The following is an 8,788-nucleotide window of genomic DNA, read 5'->3' on the forward strand; positions in this document are numbered from 1 at the left end:
TAAATACATTTCATAATGATAAATAACTATATCATAAATATAGTATATCATAAACGTGTAGTCCGTCTCCAAATGTTCTATCCTCTATTCATAGGCTCTACGCGTTTCGTGGCTCGTAGTCCACTCATCAGGAGCTATTTAAAATCAATATCTGTAAATATAAGCCAATATCCGAGTAACGAAAACTCATGTAAACAACAGGAATATGACAAATCGCTCCAAGTGTATAACAAAAAAAAAAAAAAATCTACCTGAACTTAACCTGATTCCCAAAATTAGCTTTCCATTTTAACTTGCCCCTAACACTTAGCTTTACATTTAAAGTGATTGTAAAGCTTATTTTTTTAAATTAAAGGTATGTAAGCATGTGCATGTAAAGCATAGTATGCACTAGGGATGCACCGAAATGAAAATTCTGGGCCGAAACCGAAACCGAAAATGCAGGATGCCCTTGGCCGAAAACCGAAAATGACTTTTTCCCCCAAAATTTTTTAAAATAGATAGAACAGGGGCATACACCAAAAACCGGTAGCGACGTACACCTGTCGCTGCCACCCTGTCACAGTATATGTACTGTGATGGGTTGGCAAGAGGTTAATTTAATTACCAATGGTATTTGTATTATGCATGTTTTAAGGGGGGATGGGTGCGCTGATAGTGTGTTGAAGCTGCTCCCGGTATTCAGTGCTTTTGAATATAGATAAATGTATATGTGGTGTGGGGTGCGCTAAACAACAAATAAATAATGAATATATAACATATATCTATGTGTGAACCAAATCAACAAAAGTAAATATATATAACATATATCAATCTGTGAAGCCAATTAATAATGCAAATCAATTGGTGCATAAACATAAAAGTTCATAAGTGTCCATAAATATTTTGCAGGTGAGTAGAATTGTATTCTATCCGAATAATACGTGTATCCACCACCGAGTGAAATTCATCCTTACCAAACGGAAATAAATAAGGTGCAACTATATTTTCTTGTGCTGAAAAAATATCCAATCTCCTTGTGAACAAACACCACGTGTAAATCACCAAGAATTAGCCTCTTACCAGATGGTAATAGGTATGCACTTGTTCAGTGAAACCACCGCCTTGCTTCCTCTTTAAAATCCTGAAGTGGGATGTAGAACCGCTCTACCTTTCTTTCTCCACTAGATGGCAACGAGTACCAGCAAGAAACACAGCCTCATCCTTCTTTACAAGCTCACAAAACCACCGTGTATTAAAGGAAAAAAGAGGGCTAATAGTGTATTACCCTTGAGATTTATTCAAAAAACAGTTGATAATGCACTTACAATTAGATGTCTTGTATTCAGCATAAACATAGGCATACGAATTCCTGCAAAGGCTTGCGGTTGGCTGCAGCACGGACCGCAAGTTGTGTGTGACGTGTGCGCCTCCTAATCTGACCGGTTTCTTCCCATAGGACTTCTACTGAGACAGGAGTACTGGCGCATCGTCACTTCCGCTTTATTTATACAGGTGGAAGCAGATTGTCTAACTTCCGGTGTCTGCAGAGCAGGTAGTATAAAACATTGATCCATAGCACATCCTGGTGACACAGGAAGTAAACACTTCCCTTCCTGTCTGCACAGGAAGCAAACACTTTACTTCCTGTCTGCAGAGCAAGTGTCTGCAGAGCAGGTATGCTCTGGAACTTCTGGCTGATAGCAATTTAAGGCAAATTACTTAAATATGGGTAACTTTCCTTGTGTTAAAAGGAATGTATAAAAACATACTTTATTATTTGTTAAAAACAAATGTATAAAAACATCGATCTATGGCACATCCTGGTGACACCGGAAGTAAACACTTTCCTTCCTGTCCTACAACACACTGCTTTAGGAGCGTAGTGGGAAAGTGGTGACACCGGAAATATGTGTATAATAAAATGTATTGAACTATATTAAACCATATGCTCCAATACAAATTTAAAATAAATGTTAAAAGATAACTAAAATATAAAACCTGCCAAAATATATGTGGGGATCAACAGTTATTAATGTGTGCGTTTATGTCCCACTCTATGTTGAGTCCCCGGGGTCTGGAGCAGCCGAGCTCATATATCCAGAAGGTTTCCCTCCTGGATATAGACCTCCTCAGATTGCTCCCCCTCCAGTGTGGTGTATATTTCTCAATAACGATGATTTTTAACCTCTTGGGATTTTTTCTGTGACATTGGGCGAAGTGTTGGGATACACTATGCCCAGGAAAAGCTTTGTGTATGTTGGTCAGATGTTCTCCAATACGTATGGCGGCAGTAAGTATGGTTCTTCCAACATACTGGTAATTGCACTCACACTGTAAAAGGTATACAACCCCTTTCGTATGGCAGGAAATAAAATTTCTAATGGGGTACTCTTTACCTGTCACAGTTGAATGAAATTTATTAGTCCTGATAGTTTGAGCTTCTTTACACACTCTGCAACTCCTGCAGGGAAAGAAGCCCTTCATATCAGGAAAAAATTTTGGGATGGTAGGAGGATCAATGGGATTGGGGGCTACCAGATCTCGTAAGTTCTGTGCCTTCCTGTAAATGATAGGTGGAACTTCTGGTAGCATGGGTCCTAAAATTTTATCTTTCTGTAGGACTCCCCAGTGTTTTGTGAGAATCTCGTAATGAAAGCAAATTCAAACTTGGAACTGGTTTTTCCTGGGTTCTGAACTTTCTTAGGTTGTATCAAACTTCTTTGCTTTAAAGGAATTGGAAGAGAAGGAATTTAAATCACAACCGCAGAGAGATCTGAAAAAAGGTGTGAAATCCCTTTGCGAGAATAAAAACCTCGTGATAAGACCGGCGGATAAAGGTGGGGGTATCGTTCTTCTCAATAAGGAACAATACACTGAAGAAATGGAGAGGTTGTTATCTGATAATGGCACCTATGAAGTTTTGAAAAAAGACCCCACCTTCAAATATAAGAAACAGTTGGAGAAAATAGTGACTAAAGGTTACGAGGAAGGTATTATAAACAAAAAAGAGAAGGAATTCTTGGTACCTTTGGCTCCCAGGATTCCGACCATATATTATCTTCCCAAAGTACATAAAAGCCTCACTAGACCACCTGGGAGGCCCATAGTGAGCGGAATCGATTCCGTTACCTCCAGGATTGGAAGGTATGTGGACCACTTTCTGCAACCCCTGGTCCAAGAAACCCCTTCATATCTTAAAGATACGGCTCAATGTATCCAGGAAGTGACACAATTAGAGGTGGAGGGAGACGTACTGCTGGTCACGGCAGACGTGACGTCTTTATATACCGTGATACCCCACCAGATAGGATATGAAGCGGTATGCACTTTCTTGGACACTGATTATGAAATACCGATGGACCAGAAGAAGTTCATCCTGGATCTACTCATTTTCGGCATGGAGCACAACTATTTCTATTATGGCGAAAAGTTCTACCTACAGAAAATGGGCGTAGCTATGGGGGCCAAGTTTGCCCCCAGCTTAGCCAATTTATTTATGGCACTGTGGGAAGATAGAAACATTTATTCCAACAGACCCAGGCAACTGGTTATGTGGAGAAGGTACATAGATGACACGCTGTTAATATGGCAGGGAAAAGAAGATTCACTGAGAAGGTTCATGAGAGATCTGAATTGTAATAATTGGGGGATCAGGTTTTCTTATGAATTTAGCAAGACCTCAGTGAACTTCTTGGACCTAGCCAGGGTAGGTTCCAGTTTTTCCACCCATACCTATTATAAGCCGACTGATAGGAACGGCTTTATAGCCCTGGACAGCTGTCACCATCCAGCCTGGCTCAGATCTGTACCCAAATCACAATTCAGAAGAGTCAGAAGGAATTGTACCGACAGCCAAGTATTCCGGAAACAAGCTATGGTCCTGAAAGAAAAATTTCTGGAAAAAGGCTACAAACCAGAAGTGCTAGAGAAAGAAATTCAGACCCTGGAGTTAGTTGACCAAAGAAGTTTGATACAACCTAATAAAGTTCAGAACCCAGGAAAAACCAGTTCCAAGTTTGAATTTGCTTTCATTACGAGATTCTCACAAAACTACAAGTGGCTAAATCATGTATTCCGGAAACACTGGGGAGTCCTACAGAAAGATAAAATTTTAGGACCCATGCTACCAGAAGTTCCACCTATCATTTACAGGAAGGCACAGAACTTACGAGATCTGGTAGCCCCCAATCCCATTGATCCTCCTACCATCCCAAAATTTTTTCCTGATATGAAGGGCTTCTTTCCCTGCAGGAGTTGCAGAGTGTGTAAAGAAGCTCAAACTATCAGGACTAATAAATTTCATTCAACTGTGACAGGTAAAGAGTACCCCATTAGAAATTTTATTTCCTGCCATACGAAAGGGGTTGTATACCTTTTACAGTGTGAGTGCAATTACCAGTATGTTGGAAGAACCATACTTACTGCCGCCATACGTATTGGAGAACATCTGACCAACATACACAAAGCTTTTCCTGGGCATAGTGTATCCCAACACTTCGCCCAATGTCACAGAAAAAATCCCAAGAGGTTAAAAATCATCGTTATTGAGAAATATACACCACACTGGAGGGGGAGCAATCTGAGGAGGTCTATATCCAGGAGGGAAACCTTCTGGATATATGAGCTCGGCTGCTCCAGACCCCGGGGACTCAACATAGAGTGGGACATAAACGCACACATTAATAACTGTTGATCCCCACATATATTTTGGCAGGTTTTATATTTTAGTTATCTTTTAACATTTATTTTAAATTTGTATTGGAGCATATGGTTTAATATAGTTCAATACATTTTATTATACACATATTTCCAGTGTCACCACTTTCCCACTACGCTCCTAAAGCAGTGTGTTGGCGGACAGGAAGGAAAGTGTTTACTTCCGGTGTCACCAGGATGTGCCATAGATCGATGTTTTTATACATTTGTTTTTAACAAATAATAAAGTATGTTTTTATACATTCCTTTTAACACAAGGAAAGTTACCCATATTTAAGTAATTTGCCTTAAATTGCTATCAGCCAGAAGTTCCAGAGCATACCTGCTCTGCAGACACTTGCTCTGCAGACAGGAAGTAAAGTGTTTGCTTCCTGTGCAGACAGGAAGTGAAGTGTTTACTTCCTGTGTCCCCAGGATGTGCTATGGATCGATGTTTTATACTACCTGCTCTGCAGACACCGGAAGTTAGACAATCTGCTTCCGCCTGTATAAATAAAGCGGAAGTGACGATGCGCCAGTACTCCTGTCTCAGTAGAAGTCCTATGGGAAGAAACCGGTCAGATTAGGAGGCGCACACGTCACACACAACTTGCGGTCCGTGCTGCACCCGACCGCAAGCCTTTGCAGGAATTCGTATGCCTATGTTTATGCTGGATACAAGACATCTAATTGTAAGTGCATTATCAACTGTTTTTTGAATAAATCTCAAGGGTAATACACTATTAGCCCTCTTTTTTCCTTTAATACACGGTGGTTTTGTGAGCTTGTAAAGAAGGATGAGGCTGTGTTTCTTGCTGGTACTCGTTGCCATCTAGTGGAGAAAGAAAGGTAGAGCGGTTCTACATCCCACTTCAGGATTTTAAAGAGGAAGCAAGGCGGTGGTTTCACTGAACAAGTGCATACCTATTACCATCTGGTAAGAGGCTAATTCTTGGTGATTTACACGTGGTGTTTGTTCACAAGGAGATTGGATATTTTTTCAGCACAAGAAAATATAGTTGCACCTTATTTATTTCCGTTTGGTAAGGATGAATTTCACTCGGTGGTGGATACACGTATTATTCGGATAGAATACAATTCTACTCACCTGCAAAATATTTATGGACACTTATGAACTTTTATGTTTATGCACCAATTGATTTGCATTATTAATTGGCTTCACAGATTGATATATGTTATATATATTTACTTTTGTTGATTTGGTTCACACATAGATATATGTTATATATTCATTATTTATTTGTTGTTTAGCGCACCCCACACCACATATACATTTATCTATATTCAAAAGCACTGAATACCGGGAGCAGCTTCAACACACTATCAGCGCACCCATCCCCCCTTAAAACATTCTTTAATATCTTATTGAGTTGCAGCAGATAGTATAAGATGGATATCTTTGAGTATCATAGCAAGCGCAAACTTGCAATAGAAGAGGTTTTTGATAAAAAACCATCGGAAGTTTCCGATCTAAGAGGTGTATTTATGAGGTTAAAAAATGTGATGGTGGCGGAATTACATGCCTCATGGGATATTGCCTTTTTAGAAAAATACGTGGAAGAAAAAATGGTCCCAAGGAGTCTGAGATGGAATGTCTATCCAGACCAAGGAGACCCGGACCTATTAGAGTGGTCACAATTTTTCAACGGGGCCGGCATGAGCCTCCTAAATTTTTTAATAGACAAGAAGAGAAAAAAAGTACTGAAATTAAATAAGGAGATTTTGGAAATAAAAGAAAAATTATTGCCCTCCATGCAGGAGGAGGCGTATAAAATTTACAATCACGAGTTGAGAGAAATTATGGCGATGGAGGAAGAAGAACAAAAGATCAAGAAGAGGAAAAAGTTCTTTAGAGATCTTGAGGACTATAAAACCTCTAGAGTATTTAAATGGCAAAATGCTCTAGAAGGAGGAGAGATCCTTAATGGTGAACTGGCCCCTATGGAGGAAGGAGCCAGTGAAGCAGAAGCTATAGCCTCTACTTCTAGAGAACCTAGTAGGCCAGTTAAAAGAAGTGAGAATTCTCAAGAAAAGCCGAAAGAGAATATAAAGCTCAAGCCTTTGAAAGAAAATGTATCTAATAACCAGAAAAAAAGTAAAAATAAAGGGAAAGGTGATAATGAAAAAGGACGTCCTAAAGTACAAGATTATAGGAGGGAATACGAATATCGTCATCCCTCATCTGATAGGACGCGGAGACGTTCAAGATCAAGGGATCAAAGAAATCGTCATCCTTCATTTGAAAGGACTTGGAGACGTTCCAGATCGAGATCTCCAAGAAGAGTGCAAGTAGATTACATGGGAAACTACTTGGACACTCCACATACACCTAGACCTTATCCTACTGGTTCTCATAACAGGTATGAGCCTCTTAGACATGAGAGATACGAGGAGAGAAACGATCGGAGAGAAACACTTCCACAGAAGACTCCAATCAGTGCCAAAAAGAAGAATTTTTTAGGCCAGGGTCCCAAAAAAGGGAACCGAAAAAAGTGAAAAGGGGCTGTAGAGGGGGATCCAATCGGAAGCTCAATGTAGAAACCAATGGAATTTTTAATCTCAGTGGGATCACATTGACGAACTCCGAAAAGCATACCCTCAATAAAGGGCTCAAGTACGCTCCAAAAAAACAATTGAATAAATTCGAAACCTTTATTGACATCCACAAGTATGTGAGAAAATTGAATGTCAAGCGGCACTTTTTGTCCAATGCTTATGAAAGAAACCATGTTTCTTATACATCCACCACTTCCATTCCAACAGGTCTTAGGAATGCTTCCTTATTTAACCCCCAAGGAGTACAGAGTCACCATGTGACCATTTTTAAGGACCTAGTTTTAAAGGAATTGGAAGAGAAGGAATTTAAATCACAACCGCAGAGAGATCTGAAAAAAGGTGTGAAATCCCTTTGCGAGAATAAAAACCTTGTGATAAGACCGGCGGATAAAGGTGGGGGTATCGTTCTTCTCAATAAGGAACAATACACTGAAGAAATGGAGAGGTTGTTATCTGATAATGGCACCTATGAAGTTTTGAAAAAAGACCCCACCTTCAAATATAAGAAACAGTTGGAGAAAATAGTGACTAAAGGTTACGAGGAAGGTATTATAAACAAAAAAGAGAAGGAATTCTTGGTACCTTTGGCTCCCAGGATTCCGACCATATATTATCTTCCCAAAGTACATAAAAGCCTCACTAGACCACCTGGGAGGCCCATAGTGAGCGGAATCGATTCCGTTACCTCCAGGATTGGAAGGTATGTGGACCACTTTCTGCAACCCCTGGTCCAAGAAACCCCTTCATATCTTAAAGATACGGCTCAATGTATCCAGGAAGTGACACAATTAGAGGTGGAGGGAGACGTACTGCTGGTCACGGCAGATGTGACGTCTTTATATACCGTGATACCCCACCAGATAGGATATGAAGCGGTATGCACTTTCTTGGACACTGATTATGAAATACCGATGGACCAGAAGAAGTTCATCCTGGATCTACTCATTTTCGGCATGGAGCACAACTATTTCGATTATGGCGAAAAGTTCTACCTACAGAAAATGGGCGTAGCTATGGGGGCCAAGTTTGCCCCCAGCTTAGCCAATTTATTTATGGCACTGTGGGAAGATAGAAACATTTATTCCAACAGACCCAGGCAACTGGTTATGTGGAGAAGGTACATAGATGACACGCTGTTAATATGGCAGGGAGAAGAAGATTCACTGAGAAGGTTCATGAGAGATCTGAATTGTAATAATTGGGGGATCAGGTTTTCTTATGAATTTAGCAAGACCTCAGTGAACTTCTTGGACCTAGTCATATCCAGGGTAGGTTCCAGTTTTTCCACCCATACCTATTATAAGCCGACTGATAGGAACGGCTTTATAGCCCTGGACAGCTGTCACCATCCAGCCTGGCTCAGATCTGTACCCAAATCACAATTCAGAAGAGTCAGAAGGAATTGTACCGACAGCCAAGTATTCCGGAAACAAGCTATGGTCCTGAAAGAAAAATTTCTGGAAAAAGGCTACAAACCAGAAGTGCTAGAGAAAGAAATTCAGACCCTGGAGTTAGTTGAGCAAAGAAGTTTGAT

This window comes from Pelophylax lessonae (genome assembly GCF_965119305.1).
Source record: "Pelophylax lessonae genome assembly, chromosome: 7".
In the NCBI taxonomy this organism is placed as follows: Eukaryota; Metazoa; Chordata; class Amphibia; order Anura; family Ranidae; genus Pelophylax; species Pelophylax lessonae.